We start from the raw sequence: 18,285 nt of genomic DNA, 5'->3' as shown, positions 1-18,285 counted from the left end.
AAGAGGTTAAATAACTTATCCAAGATCATGCAACCAGTAAGTGGGAGTAAATGCAGGTTGAATCATGCAAGTTAATTATACTGCCTTTTAAAATAATTTTTATTATATATATTTAAAAGCAGTTGGTATTATGTCAGATGTGTATTGTGCTCATCTCATTAGTGAAGCCTCTTTCTGCTGATGTGAAAAATGTTTATGCTAATCACATTTATTAGGAATTTATTTATTTATTTTTTTTGAAGGATAACTTCTATTACTTTCATGTACAGGAAACAACAGTGTACATTTATCCCAGTTTAGTAGCAAGTTCTTTAGCCCTTGCCTTTTCCAGCTTGGCGATGCGGGCCACAGATTTCGGACCCAGGACGTTGCCTCCCCAGTGACGATGGATCTCCTCGTATCTGTCGTAGTTGGTCCCGATGGCTTCCACCAGCTTAGCCAGAGCTCCTTTGTCTTCCGAGTTAACCTGCGTGAAGGCGACGGTGGTGCAGATCTTCCCGTGGACTAGACCCCAGCCCGGCCTTCCCCTTGATAGCGCAGTGAGGGACCCCCATCTTCCGACACAGCGCAGGCAGGAAGACAACCAGCTCGATGGATCCACGTCATGTGCGATCACCACCAGCTGAGCCTTCTTGTTCTCCACCAAGGTGGTGACAGTGTTGACCCCTGCTTGAAGGACAGGTGGTGTCTTAGTGGGGACATCCCCTTTGCCGGCAGCTTTCTTCTCAGCCCGGGCCGGCAGGCGCTGCTGCTTCTCTTGCTTCGTGTCTGGTCTGTACCTGTGGGCCAGCTTAAGCAGCTGAGTAGCTGCTCGGCGGTCCGAGGCCTGGATGAACTGGCCGATGGCAGGAGGCACTTTCAGCCGCTTATACAGGATAGCTCTTTGCCTCTGCAAACGGACGTAGCGGGGCCATTTGACAAAGCAGGTGAGGTCCCTTTTGGGCTGGATGTCTTGTCCAGTGCCAACGTTCTTCGGCCTCTTCTCGAACAGGGGGTTCACCACCTTCTTGGCCTCCTGCTTCTACACCACGGCGGGGGCCGGAGCCACCTTCTTGCCCTTGGCCTTCTTTCCCTTCGGCGTGTTGGGCGGCTGGAGCAGAAAGAAAAAAAAGCGGAATTTATTGATAGAACAATAACGTTTTTTTCCTATCCCAGTTAATTCACTATATATTTTTCCCATTGACTTTACTAGTGGGGAAAAGATGGAAACAGTTTGGATATGCAGCATTGTCCTAGAGATAGCAAGGTGGGAAGTTTGGACTGTGGCCATTAGCTTACAGTGCTTTTCAGAGATCGTGGCTTTTATTCTCCCTTCAAAACTTTTGGGTTTCTGGGGAGAAGCATGAGAAGAAGGAACATGTATAATTTCAGTGGTATGGAAGGGCTATAGTTTGAGAAACAATATGGTTTCTTTCAGAGATGTTTTGGGTTTATTTGATGATTTCACCTTGTTATTTCAGCCTTGAGGGGTCAACTGAACCCAGAGAACAGTGAGAAGAGACTTGGCTGTTTCTTACCTCAAGCCATCTTCCAGTTAATAATTTTGAATAGAAAAGTACTTATCTTAATTATTTTAGAAATTATCTTAAGAATATATTCTCCAAATTTTCTGGTATTCTATGCATTCTAGTGTCAGGCAGTTCTCTTTAAAAATCAAACAACATCTAGAATAGTATCTAAAATGTGGTAGATGGTTGATAAATACTTGGTAAGTGAAAGAATCAAAAATAAATCCATTTATTATCTTCAGAGGAGATGAAAAGGCAAGAAAGCTCTTTGTAAAAGAGAAATACATTGATACTAAGAGGGAAAATTGTATTAAAATTAGCCTAAAGTGGTGAAGAATGCCCTATGTTTATACTGGCTTTTTTGGAATTGAAAACAAAAAAAAATTTAATAATTTTTTAACAGTAGAAAATCAATTTTCGCAGTTTTGTGATTCAAATATAAATCACTATTAAGTTGACATAGGCGGAGAGTAACAACAAATGCCACAAGAAACAGTAATGGAAAAATGTCTTATGACTGTATTATAGCATCCACATAATTCTTAGACTTGATGGAAGGAAATGGCATATTGGAATCTTATGTCTCAAGCCTGAGCTTTGTAGTCACAAAACAGATCTCAATACAAATGTATTGAGAAGTAATCTATGACATAAATTATTGCACAATTCCGAGACGAACTCCTGAAAGGCACATGTGTGGTATAGACCCAAAGCAGCATGACAAAATATTTGAAAACGGAACTGACATTGAAACTAATTGATCAAAGAAGGAGAAACAGAACTTATAGTCTGAACCTAACCATGCTGTTTTCCTATTAAAACAGCAGCATAAAGTCAACATTCTCCAGAGAATTTTAATAAGACCCAGAGTTTCATAATATAATATATATTAAAGATGTCCAAGATAGAATCCAAAATTACTCATCATATGTAGAAGCAGGAAAATATGACAAATTCTCAAGTGAAAAGACAATTAACAGATACCAACCCTGAGATGACCCAGATGTGGAATTATTAGACAGATTTTAAAGCAGCTATTATAACCATCCTTAATAAAGTAAAAGTGAGCACATTTGAAATAAATGAAGGAGAAGTTTTCAGCAGAGAAATAGAAATTATAAACAAAAAAGTCAAATGGAAATTTTAGAAATGAAATGCACAATATGTGAAATTTAAAAAAATTCAGTGGATGGGCTCAATAGCAGAATTCAGACAACAGAGAAAAGAGTCAGTGAATTTGAAGGTTGATTGATAGAAATCACGCAATGAAAAGAGCTGAGGGAAAAAAGATTTTCAAAAAATGAACAGATCATCAGAGACCTGAGGGACAATATTTTAAGACATAACATTTGTGTCATTTCAGTCCCAGAAAGAAAAGAGATTGGTGCAGAAAAAATATTTGAAGAAATAATTGCTGAAAACTTTCCAATTTGGTGAAACACATCGGGTTATAAGATAAGGTCAAAGAAAACTAGACCAGACACATTATAATCAAACTTCTAAAGACCAAAGATAAAGAAAAAAGATCTTGAAAAGTCTTACATAGAGCTTAGAAGACAATGAAACAACATCTTTACTTAAAAAAAATCTATTAACCCACAATTCTACAACCAGTGAAAATATACTCCAGGAAGGATGGGGAAATAAAGATATCCTCATAGAAAGAAAACTAAGAAACTTCATTGCTAGTAGATCTGCTCTAAAAAAAATGCTAAAGGAAGTTCTTCAAGTTGAAAGGAAATGATACAAGAGGGAAAATTGGAACTTAGGAACAAAGGAAGCACAAACACATCTTTAGGTAAATGTAATAGAATCTTTTTCCTTGTAAGTTCTTTAAAATATGTATGACTAATGAAAGAAAAAATTAGAAGATCGGTGGAAGTTTCGAAGCTGTAGATATAAATGGCATCTGCAACATAAAAGGGGGCAAGGCTAAAAAGATTTATGTCTCGTGTACTTATGTCTAATTCCTTTTACTTGAAGTGCTAACATTAAGATTAAATAGATGACTAAAGTTTATGTGGGTATATTACAATCCCTCAGAAACTACTAAAAAATAATAAAAAGAGATAGAGCCAAAAATGCCAATAGATGTATTAGAATAAAAGGCTAAAAATATCCAAATAATCCAGAAGAATACAGGAAAGGAAAACCAGACTAATGTAAAACAGAAAACAAATAACAAGATAGTAGATACAAATCCAACCATATCAATAATTACATTAAAGAAAAATGGCCTAAACACACTAAAGGAAGAAATTTCCAGAGTGGATAAGAAAAACAAGACCCATCTATATGCTATCTACAATAAATCCATTTTAAATATAGTGACATAAATAGGTTAAAAATGAAAGGATAAAAAAATATTGTGCAAGCATTATTCAAATAAGTGGCAGGGGCCATATTAGTACCATATTAATTAATTAACTAATTAATATTAATACCATATTAAATATACTTAAGAGCAAGGAAAATTATCAGGGATAAAGAGAGGAGCATTTATATAATGATACAAGGATCAATTTGCTAAAAAGTCTTAACAATCCCAAATGTGTATACATCTAAAAACAGAGCATCAAAATGGACAAATCAAAAGCCAATAGAACAGAAAAGAGAAATAGAAAGAGCCACAATTATACTTGGAAACTTAAATACTCTTCTCTCAGAATTTACAGAATTAGTAGGGAAGGAAAATGAGCAATGGTATAGAAGACTTGAACAACATTCTTAACCAACTTGACCTAAGTGACATTTATAGAATATTCCACCCAACAACAGCAGAGTGCACATTCTTTCCAGGTGTACATGGAACATTTACCAAGATAGACTATATTCTGGGAGATAAATTCAAAAAAATTGAAATCACAAAAGTTTTTTTTAGTTTTTTGGCTATAACAGAATTAAACTTAGAATCAATAACAGAAAGATCTCTGGAAAACTCATGGATATATGAAAATTAATATATTTCTAAAGAAACCATTAATTACAGAGAAAATTTCAAGGGTAATTAGATAGTATTTTGAACTGAATGAAAATGAAAATAAAACATCAAAATCTGTGGCATGAAGCCAAAACAGTGCTAAGTGAAATTTATAGCATTAAACATTTTTATTAGAAAAGAAGAAAGTTATCAAATGAATAATCTAATCTTCCACCTTAAGAAACTAGAAAAAGAAGAATAAACTAAACCCACACCAAACAGAAGGAAGAAAAGAATGAAACCAAGAGCAGAAATTAATGAAGTTGTAGATAGAAAAACAATAGAGAAAATCAGTGAATATTAATCAAATGAAAGCTAGTTCTTTGAAATGATCAATAAAATCAGTCAATTTCTAGCCAAAGTGTTGGGAAACAACTCTGTATGGATCTCTCACTTTTCTATACATTTTTTGAGCAAGAATCTGACTACCTTTTGTTCTAGACAATTTTTTCCCCCAATAATGTCTGTAAACAGCCTTGGAAAATAGAGATAGTGTCTTCCTCTTAGAGCAAAGGGCAGACATGCTTACTGTCCAGTATAATAATATCTCACTCTGGAGCAAAGAAAAGGCATGCTTACTGCTCAATATAAAAGATTCTGGTGCTCTAAGCTTAGTGTTCCTTTCCTATAGGGCAACCCACTGCAATTTGAGGTACCATCTGGCTCTCTTTGTAGTGACTTGTGGGAAGTTGTGCCCAGGGAACTGGTGCAAAAATGCTGACATGCAGGCTGCCACTATTGCTGTGAGTACTAAACTGAACTTAGTCTCTGACTTAGGAGTCGTATGTTTTCTACCAGAAACCACAAAACTGTGGCGGCCTAACTTAGTTTGCAAGTAGGGTAAAATCTCCAGCCCTTCACAGTTCTTGACACAGAGTCACCCAGAAAAACATGGGAGAAAGCATAAATTACCCAACTGTAGGCTAATTTTTCCACACTATAGGTTAATATCAGAAATGAAAGAGGAAATACAAGTTCTATTGATATTAAAGGAATAATAAGGGAAGATTATTAACAACTCCAAGTCTGTAAATTCAACAACTTAGATAAAATGACATACTTGGAAGATACAAATTACCAAAACTTTCTCAAGAAGATATAGATAGCGTGAGTAGTCCTTTATCTTTTAAAGAAATTAAAATTGAATTTGTGTTTAAAAAATCTTCTAAAGGAGAAAAAAAAAAAAAACCCTTCATGCCTAGATTGCATCACTGGTGAATTCTACCAAATATTTAGGGAAGAAAATAATACCAATTTGATATAGTCTTTTGTAGAAAACAGAAGAGCATGACACTTGTCTCATATTATTTTATAAGGTCAACATTACCCTGATGTCAAACCAAACAAAGACATTATAAGAAAAGAAACCTACAGATCAACATCCCTCATGAACATAGATGCAAAATCCTCAACAAAATATAAGCAATATCTAATCCAGCAATATACATAGACAGGATAATATATCATATCAGGTGGAGTTTTCCCCGAGAATACAAGATAGATTCAACATTCAAAAATCAGTCATTATAATTCATCATATAAACAGCTTAATGAAGAAAAACTATATGATTAAATAAACAGATGAAGAAGAATCATTTGACAAAATCCAATATCCATTCATGATAAAAACTCTCAGCACCCAAGGAACAAAAGGAAACTTTTTAAAATTTTTTTAATTTTTTATTTTTTCCCAAACACCTATAGTAGAAGCAAAAGAAGGAAACTTTCTAACCTTACAAAGCACATGTACAAAAAAATCTACAGTTAACGTCCACTTCATGGTGAAAGACTGCTTCCCTAAGTTTGGGAATAAGACAAGGATATCCATTCTTGTTACTCCTATTCAGTATCATACTGGAAGTTTTAATGAAAGGAATAAGGCAAGAAAAAGAAATAAAAAGCATATATAAACAGTCTCTGACTTTTGATGGTTAATTTACAATTTTTTGACTTTATAATTGTGCAAAACCATTGCAATTTTGATGTAATGTATGGTATTCAACAAATTACATGAGCTATTCAATACTGTATTATAAAACAAGCTTTGCTTTAGATGATTTTGCCCAACTATAGGCTAAGGTAAGTGTTCTGAGCATGTTTGAGGTAGGCTAGGCTAAGCTATGATGTTTATTTTAGTAGGCTAGGTATATTAAATGCATTTTTGACTTACAATATTTTCAACTTCAATCAGTTTATTGGCACATAACCCCATTGTAAGTTGAGGAGTGCCTATATATAGGTGAGGAAGAAATAAAACTATCTGTATTCACAGATGATATAATTGTCTACATAGAAAACTTGAAGGCATCTATAAACGCTGCTAGAACTGATAGTGAGTTTATAGCAAGTTCATAGAATAGAAAAATATATAAAAAACAAACTATTTTCTATACTAGCAGTGAAAAAAGAGTACTATTTACTATAGCACCTGCCCCCCCCCAAAGAAAAAAATATTTTGGTATGTATCTAACAAAATACATGCAGGACCTGAATGCTTAAAATTTGTATGTGAATGTTTATAATCACTGAAAACTGGAAACATCCCAAATAACCTTAAACTTGTACAAACTGTTATGAAGGCTCCACTCTCATGACTTAATCAACACACAATGGCTCTATCTCTTAATATTATGACATTAGGGATTAAGTTTCAACATACGAATTTTGGAAGGACAGAAACATTCACACCAGAGCAGTAGGATTCCATTTATATGACATATAATGTCTAGAAAAAGCAAAACTGTAGGATTAAAGAACAGATCAACGGTGGTCAAGTTTTCTGGGTTTTCTGGTTTGGAGAGGAGTAGCTCGAGAAAATTTTGAGGGGGCCATGAGACTGTTCTGGATTTTTCTTAAATAAAAAAATGTTTTAAAGCAAAATTTTTTATAGACACAGGAGTCCAGCTCTCTCACCAGGCTGGAGTGCAGTGGTGTAGTCATAGCTCACTGCAGTTTCAAACTCCTAGGCTCAAGTAATCCTCCCTCCTCAGCCTCCAGAGTAGATGGGACTACAGGTGTGAGCCACCACACCGTTAAACACTTCTGTTTTTTGATTGGGGAAATGGTTAAACAATGCTATGCATATTTTGGAACTTATAGACTGTACACCAAAAAGAGTGAATATTACTGTATGACAACTTTAAAAACCAGAGTTCCTTAAGGACATTAATAAGGAATTGAAATTGAAAATAAAAAAATTTAAAGAGGCTGAGATTTTGAAGTTTTATAACATTTGTTGACAAAGGGAAACTTCATCAACTTAAGTGTACATGCTCTTGCTCTGAAATCAATGACTTATCTCTATATTCTCACCACACTTTACATGGTTTCAGTGTTATTCAAGTTCAATTCAATCAAAGTGTTAATCAAGTTCAACTCATTGCATACCTAGTCAGATAATTAAGCAGTTTTACTTCCCTATATCATGGTCTTGAGAAAGTCTGCAATTAAGTATTTGAGAATAGTTTTTTTTCCTCTTTGACATGTTTTCTAGTGACTTTTATTCCTCAGTTTTCCTGAGGATTGAAAAATTATTGATTGAGAAGACATTTGAAAAAGATGGTATTGGATTAACACTTTAAGCCAGATAATAGAATAAACTTCAAGTAGATCACATATTTAAGTGCAAAAAATGAAACTACGTTAGTACAAGAAAAAAAAAAAAAACCATAGTGGGTTCCTTTATAAACTCTGAGTAGGGAAAGACTTTCTCTCTCTGATTCAAAATCCAGACACCATAAAAGAAAAGATTAACAAATTCAACTGTGTATGTGAATAGCTTCTTCTGTAGCAAAACCAATGTAAGTCAAAAGACAGTGACAAGCTGGGAAAAGTATTTGCCACTTATATCACAGGAAAAGAATTAAACTTCATAAGAGCTTCTAGAAACTGAGAGAAGCTCAACATACCATTAGAAGAATAGCAAAGAACATTTTAGCTTGTGTTAAGTTGCTTAACCTCACTCACAAAAGGAAAATCATAAACTAAAACTGTACTGGACTATCTCAAAGGAAGGAGAGCAAAATGGTGTCATCTTGATATAGGGGAATTTGACAATATCTAGTGAATTCCTTTGACCCAGAAAAAAGAAAAAGAGCCTATGCAAACTATTCATTGCAGCACTATGTGTAACAGCAAAGAGAATATAGGAAATAATCCAAATAGCCATCAGATAGAGAATGGTTGGATAAAATATGGTACAATAAAGAACTAAGCTACTGTGAAAAGAATGAAGACTGTCTCTATATACTGCTATGAAATGGACTCCAGATATACTATTAAGTGAAAAAACAAGATGGAGAAAAGTATATGTTATATGCTGCTGTTGTTTCAGGGGCTGATGTGTGTGTGTACGTGTTTGTGTTTGTATTTTTGCTTTGCTTATATTTTTAAAGAGCCCAACAACAATGGAAGCTGTGGTAGGCAGAATTCTAGGATGGCTGCCAGTATTCTGTCCTCTTAGTATACATGCCTTGTATCATCTCCTCCCCTTGGGTATGGGTGAGACCAGTCGATCTGATGCTCTCCTGCTGGCCTAAAGAAAAGAAAACAGCCATGTTACGAACCGCATATGAAGGGCACCATGTGGCTAGAACCTTAGAGTGGCCTCTAGGAGCTGAGAGCGACCCTAAGCCAACAGCCAACAAGAAAACAAGGACATGAGTCCTACAGCCTCATACAGTAGGGAACTGAATGAGCTTTGAAGAGGACCCTGAGCTCTAGAGAGACTGTAGTCCCAGCTGACACCTTGATTTTGGCCTTCAACAAAAAACCCAATTACACCCTGCTCAGACTTCTGTCCTCCAGAAACCATGAGATAACTATGCTTCATTTAAACCACTAAGTTGTGGTAATTTGTTATGCAGCAATAGAAACTAACACAGAAGCATAAACTAAAAACTTCAGAAAACTTGATGGAAAAAATGGAGGGGCAAGGGAATGAAACTTTGTATATCTTTTTATATAGTTTTGAATTTTAAATCATGTAAATATATTATCTATTTAAGATAAAGTCACCAGGCACGGTGGCTCAGGCCTGTAATCCTAGCACTCTGGGAGGCCAAGGTGGGAGGATTGCTTGAGGTCAGGAGTTTGAGATCAGCCTGAGCAAGAGCAAGACCCTGTCTCTACAAAAAATAGAAAAATTAGCCAGGTGTGGCAGCCTCAGTTACTCGGAGGGCTGAGGCAGGAGGATCACTTGAGCCCAGGAGTTTGAGGTTGCAGTGAACTATGATGATGCCACTGCTATCCCAGGGGACAGAGTGAGACCCTGTCTCAAAACAAAAACAAAACAAAAGAAGTAAAATTAAATAAAAAAGAAAATGAAAAGAAAAAAAAAACCCAACTGAGTGTTTAAAAGTTTCTGAGTACAGTCAAGGGTTACTAATGCACACCAGTCTGCTTCCTCCTCTCAGTCCGTTGAGCTCTGCAGAATCTCTTACGCATAATGACACAGCTCATATTTTGCTCACTTTGCGTGCCACAAAACAATTCCTCAAGAAGAACAGGGCGTACTGACTGTCAAATGGAGGAAGGATGAGTGAGGAGAAGAGATCTTAGCATCCTTTTGAGGAATATGCAGAAGAAGACATGGAAGGATAGAGACTGTATCAAACTTGACCCTCCACCCTTGCCCACCTGCAGAAGAAGAGCCAAAGAGACCTGTTCTCATACCTTCAGAAATACCTTCTGCCTGTTCTCATCAAAGACCACACTTTTTTAACAGTTTGGTAACATTTATCTGGCCAATATCAGTTATGAATATAAACAATGGGGAAAAGATAATGAAGGAAGGGTAATTGGTAAAGCTAGTTCCCAAAGAAAAATTAGGCATAGCGGGAAAACTACATAAACAAGAGCAGTACCTTTGTCAGAGACCTGTGAGAAAAAGTCAGAATAGGTGAACATAGAGACAAATTTGGAGGTTGAGAGGAGTTTATAGATCAAGATCCTTGGCTGAAAGTAAAGAAATATGCTTCAAACTTGGTTATGTAAAAAAGAGAATTTGTTGGATCGTATAATTAAAAAAATCCCATTAGACAATGGCTTTAATTTTTTTTCTTCTTTTAGAGCCTGTTGCCCAGGCTGGATTGCAGTGGCATGATCAGAGCTCGCTGCAGCCTCAAACTCCAGGACTCAAGGAACCTCCCCAAGTAGCTTGGACTACAGGTCCACACCACCATGCCCAGCCAATATTTTAAAAAAATTTTTTTGTAGAGGTGGCTTCTTGCTATATTGCTCAGGCTGGTCTCAAACTCCTGGCCTGAAGGGAGCCTCCCGCCTTGGTCTCCCAAAGTCCTGGGATTACAGGAGTGAACCACCATGCCTAGCCCTGATGATGGCTTTAAGGTAGGTGGATCTAGAAGCAGTAGGATGCCATCAGCACCTGATCTGCTTTCCTCTGTTTTTTTTCTTAGACAGACTTTTCCCTTCCGGGACAGGATGGAGGCTTACAGCATCAGGTTTATTTCTTTACAGATTAGCAATCCCTGAAGAAAGAGACAGTTTTTTCCTCCAATCGTTCTGACAAAAGCTTTGTGGATCTGGCTTGTTTCACATGTCCATCTCTCATCCATTTGCCAGGCCTGACACACACCCAGCTTTGAAGGAGGTTGGAGTTGCATTGACTGGAGATGAGAGAAGGGCCGTTCCTCCAAGGAACACTGGGGTGTCATGAATCTGGGTAGGTAAAAGCAACAGAAGCCCACCCACTCTCAATTCAAGGACTACATACTTGATCAACACATAAAGAAGGGGGTTAACAATTCATCCTCAGGGTATGAGGAGAAATCAGGAGGAAGGGACATTAGGAAGTAAAAAGAGAGGAAAACATTTAGCATCAATGCAGTGGGAGTCTATAGAGATTAGTGAAATAATCACCGAGCAGCCCTGAGGGACCAATTACAGTTAGAGAGCATGGATTTGTCATTAAGCCATTAAACTTGGCTTTTAGGTTTTCAGTTGACCCATAGCAAGGGGGAAGAAGCGACATTTTACTGCAGCTTTTCCAGGGATGGGAATTGGCCTAAGGTGGGGGTGAAATCAGGTGATAGCAAAGTTGTGGTTAAGATTCAGTCAGGGTAAGGCATGACACAGGGAAAATAGATGGTGGCTAGTAGACTAAGACTGGGTTAAAGGACTGAAAGTTAAAAGGCAGATAAAAAGCAGTTCTAGCAGGAGGGGTGGCATGTAGATGGTGAAGGACGGGAAGTACGGTGTAAGCGGTTGGAGTAGAGAGAGAAGGTGAAGACAGAGCCATAGCTAGAGCTCTCTGGGCACTAGAGCCATAGCTAGGGTTCTCTGGGGAGCAGGTGCTGAGATGGAGGTAGGAGTGCAAATGGCTTATTGAGGAGTAACACCAGGGAGAGGAAAAGAGGAGGAAGTAGGACTGGGGAGCAGGAGCCAACAGACCACGATGCAGCTCTGACGATCTCTTTGCCCTCACAGTTAGGAGTTGCGGGACAATGAATGCCCACTAGACAAGTCCCGCATTGGGTGGGAATGGCTAGGCCCTTGAATCACCACCATCTTGCTTCGTCGTTGGTGTGGGGCCATCCAAAAAGAGCATGAATTCCCCTTAAAAGCTGAGGCAGACTCTGAAAAAGCTAGCAGCTAGAGGCTGTCAGATAATTGCTCAGGAATTTGAGTTTAAACTCATCTCTTTGTGCATTCCCTTGTTATTGGTAGGGTTGGGCATTGACCTAAACTGGTCCAATCAGATATGGATCATCACACACATACAACATACACACACACACACACACACACACACACACACAAACACACACAACAGCAAGGAAGAAGGTGGAGTAAGCTGCTCCTGGTAGCTGTCCTAAACTCTTAAGGGGAACCAGGCTTTGGATTACATTTACAGAGTGGGGAGATAGAAAGAACCTTGATCCTTGAATTCTTTTTTTTTTAATTTCAGAATATTATGGGGGTACAAACGCTTTGGTCACATAACTTGCCTTTGCACCGGCCCAGTCAAAGCTACAAGTGTGCCCATCCCCCAGAGAGCATGCACCACCGATTAGGTGTGAATTTACTCATCCCCTCCTGCCCCCCACCTGCCTGATCCCCATGAATGTTACTTCCATATGTGCACATAAGTGTTGATTGATTAGTATCATTTTGGAGCTGTTCAATCATGCAGCCCTGAATTCTGATCCACTCAACAATTCCTGTTATGTAAAATAAACATACTTATCAGTTAAGTTAGCCTGGGTTGGGAGTTTAGATTCTTGTAGCGAAGGGCATCCTGACTAATACAAGGTTGTTAGAAACATTATCAGAATAATTAACCAGGGTAGAGCTCTAGGATGATGGCAATGGAAAAGGTGAAGGGGTGGTTTTTGGTTAGCGTCACCGAGTAAGGTAGCTAACTTTTCTTGAAGTAGGTAGATATTAATAATAGTGATCTGGGTAAGGGGCAGTGTAAAGAGAAGACAAGAAATTTTAAAAGAGGGGTGCTGTTAGGGGTTGGGAAAAATACAGTGTGATTAAAAGCATGTATCCTCTGGGCTCAGGATGCTTTGAGTTCAAATTCTGGCTCTCCCACTTATCCATTGCATCACCTTTGGCAACTTAATCTCTCTGGACAACAATTTCTTCATCTGCAAAAGGGAGGTTGTAAGGATTAAACGGGATAATACTTAATCAGGTACCTAGTACATAAAAAACTCAACAATTATTACTTTTAAAATTATATTGGATGAACGTAGGCTGTTTCTCAACTAAAATCACATCATAACCGAAAAGTCTAAATTGTCTATTTTGTATCCGGGAAAAAGTTTAAAGAGTTGAGAAAGAAGAGCTAGAAATGCTGTTCCTGTAGAGGCGAAACTGGGAAAGAGCGAATTCACTCTGGTGGTTCCATTTTGTCTTTGCCGTCGGAGGATCGGAAGTTGAGAAGCGCGGCTCAGAAACAGAGGCGCCGACCCCTTCCTTTGCATAGAAGGAGGGTGGAGCTGAGCCGCAGGGCGCGAGAGCCCTGGGCGAGTGCTGGGGTGCAGGGGAAGGAGGTGACTGTTGCAGGAAGTGGGCTAGAGGGTCTCACAAACGGGAGGCTGAGGGTGGAGTGATCAACGAGGACCTGAGTTTTGGAGGCCTTGACACACTGACCACGTGCAGAGATCCCGAGGGGCCAAAACGGCAGCCAGGCTTGGCCGGGCACTGCTAGAGAACAGCCACCCTGGGGCGCGCGATCAGCGACAGCCTGAAGAGGGAGAGCACATCTCCCACTCACAGGGCGTGTACTTTCTGTCTGTAACTGTGTTCAGACAGCTCGTTTTTATGGTTCAAATATTTACTGCCCTGGTGTCTGAAGTAGGCAGGACAGGGGGACCAGCTACCAGGGAAGGAAGGCTCACTGTTCTTTTCTCCTTGCGGGGTCTGCTGTTAACGCGCTGCCAGGTCGCTAGCAGTTTGTAGTGATGTTTGTGTCCACTGTTCGCGTTCCCCAGGGAGACAGGGGGAATTCCGGAGACAGTGGTGCTGCCCAGCTGTGTGTGTCCAGAGGTCACTCCGCTGCTCTGCTTGGGGCCGGAGAAGTAGGGAGAAGAATCGGGTGGACATGGAGTGCCGGCATGAGAGCGTTTGCCAAGATCAAAATGTTCCCCATTGATGTGAGCAGATGAGATCTTGGAACCTGGACTCACACAGTCCCAGCTCCAGCAGGGCCTCTGGCAACAACCCCAGTGTCTTCAGCTACAGACACCACCTCTGTGAATGCCAAGAAAAGCAAACACAGGCCCCAGATCTCCTGTTGCACCAACTGGAAAGAAGCCCGCAGCGGAGGAGCTGAGCTGTGAGGACAATGTTCCTGTAGCTCTTAATTTTCCACCATCCTTCCCCTATCTGAATCAAACAAACAAACAGCACACTTGTAATAAAATTTGCAGGTGTGGCTGGTTTATATTCTGGGATTCTCCTTTGATCAAATCCCCTAAGGATGCTGGGATAAAATGGTGAATAAAGCTGGATAATGCAATATGTTCCAGACCTTTCGAACTGAATAGGAGGGGAGGAAACCCTGGAAAAGCAGAGATTTCATTCCACCCTTGGGAGCTGGTTCCTTTTAGTGGCCCAGGATAGTGTCACTCAAATACTCTCCAGACAGCCCTTGGGAAACATATTCCCAGTTCCTCTTCTTAGAGATGGGAGCGGGGAGTGGGGGTGGAGGTGGTTCTGTAAAGCTTAAAGAACAGGGCAATAAAGTGACACCTTAAAATCCTGGCTAAGATTGGCGACAAGGCCAGAAATCCATTTTCAGGGAAAAGCTTTTCTCAGCTTTAGGAGCAGAAAAGTAGAATTAATAATATCAAGAATGACACTTTTTACCAAGGAGAAGTAAGTGTTCATAGTTTACTAAAGAAAAATGTAAGCAGCAGACAGGTGAGTGGAGAATCTGAAATCTGAGGCATCTGAAATTGAAAATGAACTATCTGGGGGCTGTTAGTGACTCAAGTCTTCAGATATTTCCAAGGTTTTAGTTTTCTGATTAAACAAAGTTTAGTGCTATTTCTAGTCAGTTGCCAGTTTTCTAGATTAATATCAATCAATAAATATTGGTCATACTTAATATGTGAGGTATTAGGTTTCCTTTAGAGTATTCCTAGAATTAATCTTCCTCCATGAGTTCTGGATACACTTTGTGCTTCCATCTCTTTTCCCCACCTTCTCATTCATTCTCCACACTCCCTTATTCTGTCCTCCTTAAAATATTGTATAATTAGAGAAATTTCAAACATACAAAAATGTAAAGAGAAGGCCACTGTATTGGTCTCTTTGTATTAGCAATGATCAACATTTTATGAGTATTCTTTGTTTTCCCCTCTTATTTCGAAGCAAATCCCAGACATTATAACAAATTTCTTATTTGTTACCTCTGTTCAAAACCTGTTTGTTTTAAAATTTTTGTTGTGAAATATGCATAAAAGAGAATGTTTAAAATGCATAGGAATACTTAATATAAATATAAAACAAACAAAAACCAAAACAAACCCACATGAACCTATCTCCCAGGTTAAGAATTTGAACATTGGGTAAAAAAAGACATTCTATAAAAAAGACATCTGCACTTTGTTTATAGCAGCACAATTCACAATTGCAAAGATGTGGAAACAACCCAAGTGTCCAACAATACATGATAATAAAATATGGTATATATATACCATGGAGTTCTACTCAGCCATAAAAAAATGATAAAGTAATATCCCTTGTACTATGCTGGATGGAGTTGGAGCCCATTCTTCTAAGTGAAGTATCACAAGAATGGAAAAACAAGCACCACATGTACTCACCATCAAATCGGTACTAATTGATCAACACTTATGTGCATGTATGGAAGTAACATTCATAGGGCATCAGGCAGGTGGGGGGGGGAGGAGGGAATGGGTAAATTCACACCTAATGGGTGCAGTGCATGATGTCTGGGGGTTGGGCACGCTTGTAGCTCTGACTTGTACTGTGCAAAGGCAATATATGTAACCAAAACTTTGTACCCCCATAATATTCTGAAATAAATAAATACACTATTTGACATACATAAAAAATAATTAGAACATTGATCCTTTTCCAATAAACACAGACAGAATTTGACTTGCACTTCCTACCATTATGGAAAATTAGCATGGATTCTTGGCTCACTCCCCTAAAGTCGACCTGTCAGAAAGGACAGAAGAGAGAACAACATTGCTGCTGTCATCAAGCCAGAAACACTGGACTCTCAATTCTGCCATGTCCACCCTGAACAATCAGACTGCCCTTGGCTCTGTACGTGGCCTGCAATGTGTATAGTTCCTGGTGGGGACATCTGATTGGTTAAGCCTAGGTCACATGACTGTGCCCTGATGCTAATGAGCTGGGAAAGTGAATCTGCACCCCTGTTGATTTATCTCAAGGCAGGAAGGGGACTTGCCTCCATTCATCTTTTATTTTTCCCAAATATGAAGGGGATTCAGGTGTGAGCACAAAATGATAAAAGCCCATAGTTCCAAGTGCATGTCTCCAGCCTCAGGCCAGTCGTCTGAGCTCCAGCTTGTACCTCTAACATCCTACTTCTCACCTCCACATGTTTGTCTCAGACTCAGCACAGGCAACTCTGAGCCCGTCATCTTTCCCCACATCCTCCTTCTCCTCTATTACTTTCCTTTACTGCTGTTTCCCAGTCACCCAAATCAGAAATCTGGATGCCACCCTGGAATTCTCCAGTATCACTCCTGTTTAGCCTTTACCTCTTTTGAATGTATCCCAGCCCACTTCCTTTGCCTCCCACTCTACTTTCTTTGTTCAGTTCAGGCATTCATCATCCTTCACCTACAGTGACCTTGTCTTAATTTAGATTCTCCCAAAAGCAGATTTTGAGATAAAGATTTGAGTGCAAGTAATGTGGGAGATCCCTCTCCTCAAGGAGAGCAGTGGGGAAGTGAGACAAGGAAAGGAAAGCAGCCAAAATTTCCACTGTCAAGCTGGCCACCACTGTGGGCAACTGGGCTTAGTCCCAACTGGGGCTAATACGTGCCCCAGAGTTTTACCCCAGCCCCTCATTATTGGTCAAGGGCGTTGCTGGGGCATTCATCCTCTGACACTTCAGGACTGCCTCAGCCAACAAAGTGGGCTCCCACAGCAAGAGAAAGCTTTCAGGTGATGAAATGCAGGTGCTGTCCGTTGGAGGACTAGTGTCGTGGCAGTGAAGTTCTCAGGGTAAGGTGACAAGGTGGGAGCCCTGGTAGTGTATGATATAGGCCTCTAACTATCCTCCTTGCTTATATTGTACCCTTCCCGCTAACTCCAATTTTCTATTTTTCAGCCACAGTGATATTTATAAAAGTGAAATTTGGTCATGTTATGGCCTCACTGAAAATCCTTTTAAGGCTTTCCATATCTTTCTATGGAAAAAATATTTTTTTCAAGTAATATAGCAAAGCTTACAGGTTCTTTCCTTCATCATTTGTCTCTTGCTTACTTCTTAAGCCTTATCTCTTACTATCTCCTCTATCTCCTCACAAATACTATATTCCATTCTTATCAAACCATTGCTGTTCTTAGAATGTCCCACAATCTTTCACACTTCTGTATCTCTGCATATGCTTGTTCATCCTTGGAATCCTTTTCACAATCCTCGGAGTTGTGTTTCGACACATGAATTTTGCCGCTTCCCTGCAGGCCATGGGGTTGCTGAGCATATGGGGACCTGGGTAGGCTCCCATAGTTCAATCAGAGCACAGAGAGAGAGGAGCAGAGGTATCTGTATGTCTATATCCATATCTATATCTATGTATGTGTTCCTTGTAAGATTCTATCCTCAAAACATGTCCTGTTGTTAATAAAATAAGAATAGAATCTGAAAATGATGGAATTAGGCTATTAAAATCCAGTGCCACCAAACATTTGCATCATAGGAACAACCCCTTTCATTCAAATTTGTCACCGCTCACCAAACAACTTTCTGATTATAATTTGATTTAAATATTAGCTACCTACAGGGAAAATGCAGGTGCTGTGGTCTGAATATTTGTATCCCCCCCAAATTCACATGTCAAAACCCAACTTCTGAGGTGACAGTATTAAGATGTGGGGGATTTCGGAGGTGATTATGAATGGGATTAGTGCCCTTATGAAAGAGGCTTGAGGGATCCTGTTTGCCCCCTTCTGAGGACATAGCAAGAAGGCTTTATCGATGAAGCAGAGAGCAGCCGTTGCCAGACACCAAATCTGCTGGTGCCTTGTGATTGGACTTCCCAGCCTCCAGAGCTGTGAACGATACATTTCTGTTGCTTATAAAGTACCCAGTCTAAG

General features: G+C 39.3%; 1 pseudogene; it reads right to left on the bottom strand.

The window, feature by feature from the left end:
* Window positions 1–286: 286 nt before the first annotated feature.
* The window catches only part of LOC105806930, a 40,314-nt pseudogene continuing 22,315 nt past the window's right edge, over window positions 287–18,285 (bottom strand).

Source organism: Propithecus coquereli, unplaced genomic scaffold (genome assembly GCF_000956105.1).
Source record: "Propithecus coquereli isolate 6110/MARCELLA unplaced genomic scaffold, Pcoq_1.0 Scaffold15, whole genome shotgun sequence".
Lineage (NCBI taxonomy): Eukaryota > Metazoa > Chordata > Mammalia > Primates > Indriidae > Propithecus > Propithecus coquereli.
Note: the sequence above shows the minus strand (reverse complement) of the source record. Positions and strands in the feature narration are given on the sequence as shown.